Consider the following 15858-nt stretch of genomic DNA (forward strand, 5'->3'; position numbering starts at 1 on the left):
TGAGTGACTCAGAAGCTAGATTCACTCAAATTTGGACTAAAACTTGTTTTGTTCATCCATCCATCCATCCATCCATTTTCTTCCGCTTATCCGGGACCAGGTCGTGGGGGCAGCAGTCTAAGCAAAGGTTCCCTAGACTTCTCTCTCTCCATACACTTCCTCCAGCTCCTCTGGGGGAATGCTGAGGCGTTCCCAGGCCAGCCGAGAGACATAGTCCCTCCAGCGTGTCCTGGGTCTTCCCCGGGGCCTCCTCCCGGTTGGACATGCCCGGAACACCTCCCTAGGAAGGCGCCCAGGAGGCATCCGAAGCAGATGCCCGAGCCACCTCAGCTGGCTCCTCTTGATGTGGAGTAGCAGCGGTTCTACTCTGAGCTCTTACCGGGTGACTGAGCTCCTCACCCTATCTCTAAGGGTGCGCCCGGCCGCCCGGCGGAGAAAGCTCATTTGGGCCGCCTGTATCCGGGATCTTGCCCTTTCGGTTATGACCCAAAGTTCATTTCCTAGCTTGGGTCAGGTGTTTATTGTGTCTTCTTGTCTGATCCTCAGTGGATTATAGATGAATTGAGTTTCTTCCAATAAACAGTAATGTGAGACGACAGCAACACAATATGATTGAATGTAAGATGTTGTTCATGAGTGCTAGTGCACACAGGTCAAATAGTTAACTCAACTTTTTGACAAATGGAGAAACCTTTACTTATCAGGAGCTACAGTTTGTGATTCCACAGATGCAGCAGGTTTTTAAATACTATTACTTCATGTCCATTTGTATGGCTTTCACATTATTGTTTTGTTTTTATTTGTTAACAAAAAAGTTTTTATTAGGTTTTAGTGTGGTTTCATCATCAAAAATAAGCTGTTAAATGTTTTTGTCATAGCTTTTGTTAACAAAATTAATATTGTAACAAATCACTTCATGATAACACTTCAAAACTTTGTCTTTGTCACCCTTGCATTTACAGATTGGTAGAACTGCTGGCTTCATAAACTACTGAAAAATTAACTGTTCCACCATTACTATTAATAAATTCAACAGAAAGTTTCACTATATACTATATATATATATAATATATATTGATTGCAGAATAGATGCAGAAATCTAAACTCTGGGTTTTCTTTGTTTTTGGTTTTGTGATGCCTGTAAGGTCAGCAGGTCATAGGGAATAGATTTATATATTTATAAAGTGTCCATTGTTTGGCTCATATTCCACTGTTAGAACAAGAGTATGTTTGTTTTCATGAGAGCAGTTTCTGTACCAAATGATATATACTCCACTTAATCATTTGCAGTCACAGTATTGAGGGGTGTTGTCTCCTGGTCTAACTGTCACATCTGACACTAATCCAGTAAACCAACCATGATGGCAAGAAAGAACTCCTGGGGAAAAAAAGCACATCATAAAGGCACGTTGAAATGTGGCTAAGGTTAAAGCTTAGACCTAACAATGAAAATGTAACCTCTTAAATGGGATATCAAAACAACTACCTAGGGGAACCAGTAGATGACCATACAGCCCATACATGAGTACATGATGACCTGGACTGGAAAAACATCTTAATAAGTCTTACTCATATATGTTCTTACTCATATATGTTACCACCTGCACAAGTTTCCATTAAAGGTAATGTAAGTGGAGATTGGCTCGTTGAATGGAACATTTTCTTCTGTGGTTGTTTTCTCTGAGTGCATTCATAAGTAATGTTTCTTGCAGGGAAAACAAGATTTCTTCAAACAAGGCTTGATAATAATCATCAACCAACCACACTACAAACAGCAACTAAGAGGCTTTGCCTCGAAGAATTACAAAACATACTGATGTGTATTTTTATGCTTTATTTTACAGCATTATGAGTGTGCTTCAATGCACAGAAAAGCACTATATGAGTGTAAGTCCATTTACCATTTCCGCTGCTCCTGGTGTGGCTAAGTGCTCAAACGGCACAATTTCAATTCAATATTATTAAATGTACTCCACACACACTATGTGCACACTACAGTACAACTAATGTAATGACTCTCACAAATTTGCAGTCACTGATATGACACTGAACCAGATATACACCAAAAACAAACTAACAAACAAAAACATAAGCATGGTGGCTGCGGAGACAACAAATTCTGCCTTAGTTAGAATATGTTTTATTTTAAACACAGTTACCTGATTTTAATATTTATTAAAATAAATGCAACAAGGCAGAAGGAAAATGTTTCTACTTATGTGTGGCCTACGGTATCAATTGTGTTTTTGTGTCTTTTTGAAGGAGGATTTTTCCATGTATATAGTGACCTATAAACAATAAAACTATGCCTAGAGCTTTACTCTATCTGCAGCCTGTCTGCATGTTAAGCTTTGCTGTCATACAGTATGTGAGTGTTTGTCATCTGGTGGTTTTCCTGTGAACTTTCCTGTGCTACAGTGCGTGATTGTTGTGTTAGCCTCTTGCAAGCAGTGTAGTGGAGTCATCTATAAATAAGCAACTGACTGAGTTTTATTTTTTGTGGCAGAACAAGCTCCAGCTTGGCAAATACTTGGAGTTGTATCAAACTCCACTGGTGAAGGGTTGGGGCTGTGGGCTAACTTGAGGCAATAACAGGAAATTGCTTTAAAACCATATCTTGTTACAGATAAGCAGCCATCACTGCTATTATGAAATGGTCCAGATCAATTTCAATCAAAACAGTGAGTCTGAAGCAAATTGTTATTGCATCAACAACAGGCTTTTACTCTGGATGTTTTTATTTACTTTCTTATTTGTTATTTAAGTGATGTAAGGAAATAAAATACACGAGATGCATCTATTGTTGAAGAATTAATGTATTCATATACACGGTGGGTCATGTGTCCAAAACAATTTAAAACAATGAAAAACAGAGAAAAGGGAAGTAGACTTAAGAGGATTCTAATTACTGTGTGTAGGAAAATGTATTATTCACAATTTGAACTTTTTCATTTTTGAAGAAAATTATTGCTTTTTACCTTCAAGCAAAGCAAAAACAAACCAAAACAGAAACTTTATATGTACATATGTTCATACTTATAAGTCAGAGGTGATGATGGCTGTTGCTCTGCTTTTAATAGGGAATCTAAATATCCCTGCAAATGAATCATTCCTTCTTCATTACAACTGAGAAGTGTTGATGGCAGAGTAAGTGCTGAAGTCTGAACACTCAGCTTTCTTCTGCTTTGGTCTCTGTGATGCCTGATGAAAGTCCAGCGCAGCATAACACACATCTTCATCCTAAATGTAAACAGTTGTTGTTGCTTTGAATTATGATCATACACTGATTCAATATTATGATTCATTATAATCCATCCATCCATTATCTAAACCACTTATCCTGAACAGGGTTGCAGGAGGGCTGGTGCCTATCCCAGATGACATTGGATGAGAGGTTAGGTACACTCTGGACAGGTCGCCAGTCTATCACAGGGCTAACATCTAAACAAACAACCACACACACTCACACTCCTACGGGCAATTTAGAGCCACCAATCAACCTAAGATGCATGTTTTTGGACTGTGGGAGGAAACCGGAGTACCCGGAGGGAACCCACACAGGCACAGGGAGAACATGAAAACTCTGCACAGAAAGGCCCCGGGTCAGCCTGGAACTTTCTTGCTGTGAGGCAACAGCGCTAACCACTGTGCCGCTGTCTGATTCATTATAATCACTAGCTGCTGTAAATTACCTGATTCAGTCTTGTTTGACCTCTAGAGTCAAGTCGTTGCTGATCACAATGAAGTTCTTTAGCTGCAGAAATAAATATTTTGTAAATCATTACAGCACGTTACAATGTAAAAACAAACATATAAATCCAATTTTCTTTGTGGTTTAAATACATTTTTGTAGATGAATAACTAAGGCTATTTCTGATATTAAAACATTAAGCCTAAAAAGTTAACTGTACAATAGATACCTTTTCTCTGGCAGAGGTGATAAACCACAACAGAGGAGAGGAGAGAAGATAAAACTGCAAAAACTGGGCACAGAGAGAAAAGCAGCGTCCAGCACAAGCCACAGTCTTGTTGAGCCTCACAGTGAAGAAGTGTACTGGAATTATCTGGATTACACACAAAGTTGTGTCACTTAGCTTCACAAAACTATGACCTCACACAACTGATACTGACCTAATTAAAATTCAGATGGGCTTGTGGAGAAGTTTTTATTGTGCAGAGTATGTTTTGCATTTCCATTGTAATTTTTTTCTGCCAAGACCCATGATCAGTATTCTACTGGATTTATCTTGTTGATAAGCTTTTTCATCTTTGGCTGTTTCAGCGTTGCCTTTAAAAAATATAATCATAATCATTATATGTTCAGCTTGTTAATGCAATATGTCAAATGTGCACTTTTGTCCTTGTTTGAGTCTTTATGTAAGATCTCAAATGTAAATTTATCCTAATAAATCAGGCAAAATATTGGGTGAATGTTTAAAAATGGCTCAAAACATGTCAGTTACATGAGGGAGGGAAAACGTTGAGCACAATTTGTTCTCCAGACTGGGGGTTCTCAGTGCAGCTAATGTGCACATACTGTATAGTGCACATTAATATTAGAGGACACTTTTCAACTAAACAACAATCATTTAGTCAGACTGCAAAGTGCTATGTTCATTGCAACAATATATACAGTGAATACTCACCACATCTGATCCTTGTTCTGATATTTCCATAACTGTAAATATGTTTGGTGGTGATGTATTTGTGTCACAGTAGAGAGTGATGTTGTCTCCTGGTCTCACCGTCACCTCCGACACTGATCCAAAAGACCCATCATGACTGCAGGAAACGACTCCTGGGATACAAACACAGTCGAAATGGCAGATCAAAATGTGCACAGTGCTACAGGATTTCACATTATAGCAGCAGCCAGTTCCTGCTCAACACATCAACAATTAGAATGTAGGTATGAATTCCTCTCAAAATGGAACCTAACAATTCTAACTAAATCATCAAAATGTTGTATGAAGAGCGTTACCTAAGAGAACGACCAGAAAAATGTGTAGCCCCTCCATGTATGATAGTGGCCGAGAGCTGAAAGACAACAAAGTGCTCTTTGTCACAGATGTCATGATCTGTGCAGATTTTTCCACTAAAGGAAGTATAAGTGGTGATTGGCCAGTCAAGTGGAACATCTTTCTATGTGGCTGTTTTCTATTGGTTTGGGAGTATGTGGTATTTTGGGCACTGAGGCTGAGTCTGTGAATCTTAGATACAATCAGATTAACCTGTCTACAAACACACCCCAATCCAACTGAAGTGCTGCCATTTACACATGGCCTTTGTAGGATGGACATTAGTGCATATACATCAAAGGTAAAGAATCCTCTAGTGTGGTGAGATATCAGATAACCTGCATGGTTTTACAATGCAACTCCAACCTCTGAGAGACTTCAAGCACTGGACAGCATAGATATTAAAGTGCTGTGAAGAGTTTCCTTTCCGTTAATGGAAATGTAAGTGCTGCTTGCTTAGTTGAACGATTCATTGTTTGTGGTCTTTTGTTGTTGTATTTTTTTTCTTGTTTTTATTTTAAAGAAGGACTTGCAAGGCTAGAGTTAAATCATCAACCTTATTTTTACTGTATTCCACAATATCTGACGGCACATATCACCTCAGACAATATCTGCCTGCTGCCTAAGGAGATGACATGATTGCTTAGTGTTAAAACTCCGCATGTGAACAACCAAACCACTCAATCTGCCTTAGTCAGGCATAAACACACTACAATACCACTGTGTAGACCTACTGTACACTACTGTGTTGATGTGCACATTTGATCTGTGATGAGGTCTGCAACCATAAAACTCTGATGCATATAAAATATCACTGCTCACCACATATAATTTGTCCGGTGTGATTCAGAGAAGTGTGTGTCAATGATAACTCAACCTGCCTTCGATAAAGAGAAAACAGTTTTATGTTTGTGCTTGCTCTAGATGGGAGTACTAATGTTTATTGCTGTAGTCTAAAAATGGATTGTTTCCATGCCACAACAAAGATATGAAATAATGGTGGGCTAATTTATATACAGTATATATATTTAAACTTGGTTTTAAGTTCACCACCACAGCTTATTTACTTGTTTAAAATGTATTTTTTTTTCTTCATAAAAACCACTTGGCTTAAAAAAACAGTGTTCTTCATCATGTGATGTGTTATTGATCACATAAATTTAAAGTATAATCACATGCATACTTGTAGAGCTTCAGCTATAGAAGAACTGTCAAGCCAACACACAGCAAAATACTAGGTAGGTGGTAGGCAGTGTTGGAGAAACGACTTTGAAAACTATCAATTAGAACAGAAAGCTCATGTGTATGTGTAGCAAAATAATCCTTGAAACATGACATGGCAACATCACCGATAAGAGCTGGGAAAACATCATGGTCTTGGTTAATGCTGTGTTGTGTTACATCAAGTTTAATGTAATTATAATAGTTGCAATTGTATTTGTGATTGTTATGACCAATGTCCATGTCATAATTACAACAGTGAAACTGTGAAGCTCTGACCTGAGGTTACTGCCAACTGTGCCACTGATAATATGAAAGTGCTTGCAAACCAAACAAGCATAGATGCTCAGTCAATACAACTCAGCTGATATAATTCAGCTATTTGGGGTAATTAACCCAGATTTGAGTGTTGTGCCATCATACAACGTCTGATTTTGCGAATGCTTGCATACCATAAACATGAAAATCTCACTTATCTCAATCATCTCTATCATCCAAAATGTAGGACATGAACATGGCAATAATTACTGAAAAAAAGTTGGGGTTTCACTTGACATATGAAAGAGGGCGTTTTCTTTTCCAATGTTTAACCAAAAGTACAATTTTACCCAACTCTAACCAAAATATTTTTGCAGTCAAAACCTTTGCAGACAGGACTTTTGACACAAGTACAGATCTTGTGGTTTGTACACTCAAGCATCCGGCCTGACTTGTGTGTGGTACAAGAATTTACCTCTTCCTGGAGTGGAAAAAAACACTGTCAGTGAATGTAATCCATGCTGAAAATCCTTTACAAAAACAGGGCTGACAGCCAGTAAAGGTGCAGCATTTACAATACTGTGTGTGTTGTGCTGTGTCAAATGGCCTCTTCTTCTCATGGCTTACCCCACAGGCAACTGTTAACGCTTTCCTTTAACAAAAATTAAGAACAGATTTTGACTGACTAAATCCTAAATCAAGCCAATGTGGAGTCATTCATAGAGTCTACTCTGATTTAGTGATCTACATCATTGTCCCTGATTCAGGCACATAGGCTAGCTAAACATTAAATGGGACACACAGATGACACTTCTGGCCACACTCCAGACACAAATGCCTTAATGAGACTCAGTGTTAGCATCAAAGACAACTGGCCATGCAGATTCACAATTTTTTTTTAATAGACATAATTACCAGAATTATTTCATAGACATATATTTGGCGTGAAAAGCAAAACTGCCAAGTCCAAAACAGTTGACTTGGCAGCTTATTTACTGAATTGGCAGTTAAGTTTTGCCTACACCTGGCCTCACTGCAGTAAAAGTGGAAAAAAAACGAACAGAGTATCTTTTTCTATTTGCTCTCTAAATTGCAATGTTCTGCACTGGCTGCTGGGAACCTGAAACCAAACTACTGTGCATCTTTTAAACTGAAGTCCTCAAGGCAAGTTGTAGCTCTTCATCCTTAGAAACCAGAAATGTAGTATAACTTGTCCTCTGCCACCAGAAAAGCCTCAGTATGATCACATTGTTGGCATCATGCTCACAGCATTATTTAAGGCTAAAATTAGTTGTAAATATCTGAATGATACCGTATCTGAATTTTTGACCGTTCCTTGAGTATTATGATACAGACTATATTTCCGAACATTCCAAGGAGAGTGGTAAACAGAAATGAATGTAACAGAGCGGTGCCTGGAGACTTATTAGATGATGCTGATTAACATGAACCAAACTAGGCTGAAGAATTAACGCAGCTAAAATCCAAAGGAAGTTTTTCCAAACTGCATATTTTGCATATTGTGTCTCTGTGTGTGCTGGGCCTGGCTGTTTCGCTGTTTTCAGCTCAAGCACCTCTGCAGCATCAGGGTGGGGTGGGGGTGGGGGGTGTTGCATTTGTTTCTTCAGCTCCAACCACACAGAGAACCTCCACAGCCGTGTGAACATTTAGTCATTTGTTTAAAACAGACTGGTTACTGTAATGATGTTGACTTCAGTATTGTGCACTTTATTTTTATTTGAAATGTATTTAAGGTTGCTTTCTTGAGACTGCAATCTCTAAGAGTGAATCTTGGACAAAATGGCAGTATAATTATGTTATTAACCAACACAAATATGAAAAATAAGAAAGAATGGGAAACATAAGTAACAGCACAACATTTCCTTATAAAACTTTTTATTGAAAATACAGACAAAGCAAAGCACTTAAGCATTTCAGTGTGTAGAATAAGTCCACAAGGTTATGTTTAAAAGCACTTAAGGTCACTAGTGTGTGTAATTTTTATTTTTTGAGTTCACCCAAATAAAATGGAGCTACCCACACAGGAGCTCTTTTACCAGTCTTCATATGTAACCTTATAAAAGAGCAGGAAATCCCGAGAGTGTAAACTGTTTGACATTGGTGTTATAATATTAGGAGAGATATTGTGGAGGGTGCTAACAATTAAAGAACACATATTTTCAAATGTAAAACACTTGTTTATAATCAAGTTTAAATGAAGGTTCCTTGACAGCCTGTCAATGAGAACCTCAGAAGACTGTCATCTATCAGGAAGTGACTGTATTTAAGGTAATCGGTGTTGTGCATGCTTCTGCCCTAGGCACTTTTATGTCTCTGCCGTTTGTATTCAGAGCCTTAGTTAACATGCTGTATGCCTCTGCAGCTTCCATTTGAGTATCTTTATATGAGTCTGTAGATAAGAGCTGCATTCCTTTCTTTATGCCTTGACTCTTTTAGATGGATATGTGGACTCTTTCTCTCTCTCACTCTCTCTCTCTCTCTGTGTGTGATATGTGAATTAGTCTGTACACCTTGTCTCTGTGTAGAATATTTGAACTGAAGATTATATCCCCAATGACATACACAAGGTCAGCACTATCCTGTGCTAGAACAGCTGCTATTGGAACTTCAACATGAACCTTTCTAGCTTGTATTCTCTATCAGTGTCACTAGATGGTGATGTGGCTGTTTACTGAGGACATTAGAGACAAAGTGCCTGTTTAGTACATCTTTTAAACTGGCTCATTGTACTCATCTCCAGTTAGCACTGTATGGTCTTATTTACAGAACTATAGCCATTGGTGTATATTAATTTTATTTGAGTGGTGAAAATTTGTTTTGTGCCACAAGAATATGGTAGAATTTCAGGGTGGTATAAAATTTACAGTGATTTTCAGCACATTATGGCAAAAAAGGCAGGCTTGATTACAGTCTTTACTTTGAATTTTCTACTTTGTGATTACACATGAAGGGAGACAAAAGGACAACAAACCCTCACAATACAGCATAACGAACATCACAAGCTTCGAGCCATAAAAATTACCATAGATTTGAACTAACACATCTCTGAAAATGGTCTCCACTAAACTGTATAATCAAACTTCATAACGGTGCAATATCCTCTGAAGCTATAATGGTCATGAACATGATTATACACTTGAAAACTCTCTCTGTAGAAGGTACAAGAAGGGAAGAATGGTTCAGATAGCCTGTGGGGGAAAAAGCTTTGTCTTGGAACAGTAACTATCTGCTCTTAAATGGATTGCTCTTTCCATTTGAAGTCATCTGGAAATATATGATTTTTTTCTGAGCACAGTGCATTGTATATCCTCAAACATATCTGTACACTTGGATGTCTTACTGTCATATTTGATCATCTTTCCCTTTCAGCATTGCTGTGGAAGATCACCAAGAAGCTTTGATAAATAAGGTAATAATGCCTTCCACATGTATGCAGTCAAACCAAATGCAATCCGTTGTTTCTACAATTTAGTAATGGGTAATCATCTCACTACATACATCATAAAGTCACAAAACCTTGGGCTGGAATATTTCCAGGGCTGTCAGTGACTCAGTGTGCTCGAGACTTAAACTGCACCACAACCATTTCCAAGTTTTGAACTGAGAGAGCTCTGGTTCTATGATGTGGCAAAAAGTTGCAAAGTTGGAATTTTCATGATAACGTACCCTGTAATGCAATGTGATGCATCTGTGCACACTGTTGTGACTTCACCCAACATATTTTTTTTTTCATTATATATTATCACCTCAAGTTTTACCAAAGAAAAATATTTTTATCTAAATAAATGTTCTTTAATTAAAACACACAACTGGAAAACATCAGCCACATTTGTGCTCCGTGATCTTCTATGATTATGAAGCTAAAGAACAAATCCATGGTTATCTGGTCACTTATGTAGGTGTTCACCAGTGAATGCTACTCCTTTTATTTGACTTGCAGCTGCATTTTAATTATCAATGTCTGCGTACAATCATGCCTGTAGTAGCTAAAATAAAAACAACCTTTCACTAGCTGTGATTCAGAAAAAGATTTTTCTTTTTTTTTGTCCTTGGAAGATCTATGAAATCTCAGCTGAGCTACATGCTTTGAGGTGGAGGTTGTTCTGTGGGTGAATTTTTACTGCTCACAAAGCAAAACAAAATGCTACTTGATGCTGATGCACCTGAGGTTACTCTCAGATAACTATGTATCAGCAGCTGTGGCTCAGGAGGTAAAGCGGGTCATCTCCTAACAGGAATATTAGCAGTTCATTTCCCAAGTTATCCAGTCAAAATGTCCTTGAGTAAGACACTGAACCCCCAGTTGCTCCCAGTGATGTCACCAGTGGTTGAATGTGGGAGTGTGAATGGCCAAACAGTGTGAAAGTGCTTTGAGTGTGCTGCAATGCATAGAAAAGCACTATACAAGTGTAAGACTATTTACCATTGTTTCATGTATGTACATGGCTTTGCAGCTCACTGAGCTTGAAACCATGCTAATGTCTTTTTGCTTATATAAAAAAAAAAAAGTTAAATCCACAGGTGTGTTGAAATTCTCTATTCATCTGGTATGGTCTTTTTTGTTTGTTTGTTTCTTTAATGACATGACTTTGTCTTGTCTCTTTTCATTTAGTTTGGATTTTAAATTGAAAATAATTGCTTTTACTGTATCTCGTATCTCTGGCATCAGACAGTTTATCTCATTGAACAGTTTTGTCTGATTAGCTTGACTGTTTGACACAATTCATTAGTGTATTGGCATCTAAAAGCTGTATTCTCTTATAGTTCAGCGTGTGAAAGACTGGAGCAGATGAAGAGATGAAGGGAGACCAAACACACACACACACACACACACACACACTCTCTCTCTCTATCAGTGCCTCCCTTTGTGCGTGCCCCTGGATTGCCCTAATGTATGTTTGTCTCAGCGCTTCAGCCTAAACTGATGCTGTTTTTCAGCCATTAGCCTTATTAATCTTTTTAATCAGCAAAGTGTTCACACTTGTTTGCATTAGGGTTAGCCGCATGCCAAACCAGTTGGGATTATCATTCAGCAGGTTAGTCACGATGTCAGCTACAGCCTCAGAAATTAAACATATTCCATTAGCAGCCAATAGGTGACTTCTTCTCAATTACTGACCAATATCAGATAATCACACTTAGTGACATTTCAAAAAGAAACTTGACATGGAACGCACACACAAATGCTCAAATGTTTGCATGTACGCACACGAATAAGAATGCACCAAGTGAAGAAGTGGAGCAGGTTAAATGAAGCAAGGGAGTAAAGGAGGGATGAGTTAAATGAAGGAGAGAAGAGGAGCTTTCTTCTCCACCTCATTCTAATCTGTTGTGACTGTATCCATAGTCTGGTCTGTCTATGGCCAGATGGTCCGCAACACACACACACGCACACACACACTTGTATCTTTGTGAGGACACCAAATGATATAATGCATTTTCTAGCCCCCTACCTGAAGACTTAATCATCAGCACTAAATGCTTTACCCTAACGTAAGCCTAATCTCAACCTGAACCCTAAATCCAAGTCTTAACCATCAAACCAGCTGAAATGTCCTCACTTTCCAAAAATGTCCTCACTTTGTAGCAAAAAATACTTTTTTGGTCTTCACTATGTAGCAAGTACAAGAACACACACACACATCCTTCTTTTAATCGCTTTACCAGGTCCCTACACAAACTTTTCTGGGAGACTTACCCTAACTTAACCATAACCGCTACTTGCCTAACACCTAACCCTTATACTAACCTTCACCAAACCTGAACCTTAAACCATGTCATTTTTGTAAAATTAAATGATTTACTCTGTGGAAGACTGGGTACACCTAGTTTCCAGTTCCCACAAATATAGAAAAACCAGACCACACACACATTCATGCATTAAGGTGCCCAGAAGCCTAAATTCTCACAGGAAAGCAATCTAAAATGTAGCAATAAACCTCTCAAACCACCATATTATATTCACAATAAATTTAAGAAGATACTAAAAAGGTGAACAGATATTCATTTAGAAAATGGAAAATGAAAAGATGAAAGAGAAGAAAAAGATTTGAAGGAAAATAAAGGAACAAATAAGAATTCTGCTTTTTTTAATCTCCTCTTGTGTTGTTGCAGCATGTGGCTGCTTTGACCTGCTGGCATATGGGTTTGTGTTCAATCACACTTTCCTCTGAGACAGAAATTAGAGTGCTCTGTTTAGAGCCTCATGGCACATGCATTCACACACATGCACAAAGCCTCTGACTTACACTCTTACACCCACAGAGACGCACATTCCTTAGTACTTGGACTCACAAGCATCCTTACCAACTCTGCCTGTATGTCTGAATGACCAGAGAATGCCTGCATGCCTGCCTAGCTGGCTTGATGCTCAGGGGCAAGTCTGACATGAATCCTGCCTGATGCCTGTTTCTGCACTCTGATAATTCAATTAGGAGGGAGGACGGCACTGCACTGCAGCACACACCGGTCAGAAGTTTGGCAAAACCTGAGGACATGGGGTTACAGTGAGAGGAGGGATAAATTACATGATGTTACCTGCATGCATTGACAAGAAGAGACAAGACATGACCTGTGGGGTCATCTTAGCCAGCTCACAGGCAATACAACCAGACGGGCTCTACATGAAGGCCACTTAAATCCACTAAACCACTGATAAACACATTTGTACACACAGAAAACATATAATAGGAAAAACCTGAATAAATAAATGAAGAAAAAATACCAAAGGCAGTTGTTTTTATACATAACATAAGGTGAATGAACAGTTTATTATTTAATTTGATTTGGTTTGTATGCTATGACCCTCGCGGTCATCAAATGTCAACTCAGTTGAACACCTGAGGAAGAGTCCAGATAGACATTTGGGGGTGGCAGTGTGATAAAGCCTGAACTCACAGGAGCAGCAGAGCACTGACCACAGGACAATTTCTCCAAAATTTGCAACTGTTTGTGTGTGAATGATCATTATGCAAGTCTTCTGAATATTTTAATAGTGGTTCCTTTGAGCAGCTGTTGCTAGCCTTGCATGACTTTGCAGAGATAAGCTAATTGACTACTTTAAGCCTTTTTAACTCAGTTTTTCAGTCTGTGTAGAAGGCACTGTCTGGTTGCTATTTTATGTTAGTGATTTGATCTGTGTGCTATAAGTATTAGCCTTGGTGTTTATTCACTTGTAGATCAAAATGTTAAAACAAATAGCTTTGGTATTTACTTGATACAACATTTATTCTTATGTTTCCTGTTTTTCTAATTGTACACCACAACCCTACTCACCATATCATCATCCTGCTGTTTGACACATTATTAAACTCACAATTAGTAGTAAAATGGAGCTGAATTACTCAACTGAAAATGATCTACTCAAACACAATGTAAACAAACTTAGAAAAAAAAAGTGGAGCAGCCCTACCTATTGCAGGGCTGCTCTAAACACTTGCACAAAATTATTTACTAATTGTTTTCATTACAAATGTAGACCACAGTGTGCTAGCAGGTTGGAAGTGAAGAAAGGCCACAGGAGTTGCAGAAGGCTGGCATTAACATGTAACTGTCAGGTTGGAGCCAGTCAGCTCCCTTGAAACACCTGTGCACCCACTCACACAATAACTCCCTCAGCCAGTCAGAGAGCGGGTGAGAGAGCTCCACAGACGCACATAAGAGGTTTAAAGCACAGAATACAGACATTATTATGCAAACACAATATTACTCTATGACCTTGGGGTCATAGCTGCAGCCCAACAATTTAGTGTAGCGTTTGATTTATTTAGATTGTTGTTTTATTAATGGAGACACAGGAGAAAGAAAGAAAACAGGAAACATAGGGAGAGATGATGATGATGTACAACGATGGTCCTCAGCTAGACATGGTATGTGTCTTAATTACTAGGCTACCAGGACATCCATTACACCATTCATTAATTCTCAACAATACTACTGCAAATGTATTATAGCCATTTGTCGATATGTAGATGATCAAAGAAGCAAAATCAACAAACTATGTTGTGAACTGCAATGAGTTCTGTCCAGACACAAGATCACATATGCTCAACTCCACTGAAAGAGAAGAGCACAGAAAACACACTCACCCCCCCCACCGCCATCATCATTATGCAAGGCACACACACAATGCCTTTTGTTCCATTACCTCCTTCTACTTCACTGATCTGCTAATGTCATTCTTAACATGACACAGTGTACTTTCCCTCCTCATACATGTTGAGAGCAGTAAACACAATGTCTGCTTAACCAGGGAAAGCAGAAAGCCATTGTGGAAGCTGCTGCTCTGAGAATTTCATGTGTCTTATATGTGTGTGCGCTAGGGTGTTGTTCTTGGTATCTTTAAAAGGGAGCACTATCGTTGGAGGGGAGATTGCACCACTGAAAGCATTTGTTCCAGTAGGAGATGAGTAAGGAGATCAATTGTTTTTCTGCATAGACACACAAATGTACACTGAACACACACAAATATACGTAGACTATAAGGCCTCACAGACCCATGCTCACTTAGATACACCCCTCCTGAGGCAGAGAGAGAGGATGAGTTGATGGCAAGTGGCAGGTAGTGGATGATATTAAGGGTTTCTTACTTTTAGGGGGAGAAGGGAGGTAAAGAGCTTATACTGCACCCTTTTCACAAATGAAAACTACAAAGAGGCATGAAAAATAGATGAATGGAAAGCCTTCCCTTCCGGAATCATGGCAAGACTGAGCTAGAGAAAGACAACAGAGGGGTAATGACTAACAACAGAGGTTATTTATCCTTCCTTTGAGTGGTTTCACCGTGACCACCCTCAGGGCACTTTGCCTTCAAGTACAACTGAAACGATGCACACACACACACACACACACACACACACACAGAGTTCAACAGGACCCCTTTAACATATGAACTGGTCACATATGGTGTTCTTTACAAGGGCAGACATTCACAGTGTTAAGTCTTTAGCCTTTATTTTAGCCAGGTTTTCCCACCGAGACAGGAAGAAAGCCAAGCTGAGAACATAGCAGGATACACAGATCATGAAAAAGCCATACAGTATGTTTAGAAGGAAAACAGAGAGATAAAAGGGAAACAGCAAGTCTGTGAAAGACAGAGGGAGAGAGTGAGAAAGATGGGTGGGTGGGGGTACAATCTAAATGTCATACAGACAGAAACTAATTCAAAGCCTTAACAACTTAACAGAATTGTATTTCATAGTTGTGTGCCGCTTTGAATGCAATGAGATGAGCTTGTTTTTTAAATCTGAAATCTTCCCGCAGGCTGCTCCTCACAGTGTAGGGCAGGCAGCGAGTTAGATTTCTAAACCATACTATATTTGTTGACAAAGCTTTTGGGACA

The 15858-nt window shown here is 38.8% G+C and overlaps 1 long non-coding RNA gene across 1 annotated transcript; it reads right to left on the reverse strand.

Moving 5' to 3' along the window:
- Positions 1-3064: 3064 nt before the first annotated feature.
- LOC109958377 (uncharacterized) lies at positions 3065-4146 on the reverse strand. The gene is made up of 3 exons (XR_002274665.1): positions 3921-4146; positions 3693-3754; positions 3065-3240 (listed from the first exon to the last, which is right to left on the reverse strand). It is a non-coding gene; the product is annotated as an uncharacterized LOC109958377 (long non-coding RNA).
- Positions 4147-15858: the final 11712 nt, after the last annotated feature.

Source organism: Monopterus albus, unplaced genomic scaffold, assembly GCF_001952655.1.
Source record: "Monopterus albus unplaced genomic scaffold, M_albus_1.0 scaffold32.1, whole genome shotgun sequence".
Taxonomy (NCBI): Eukaryota; Metazoa; Chordata; class Actinopteri; order Synbranchiformes; family Synbranchidae; genus Monopterus; species Monopterus albus.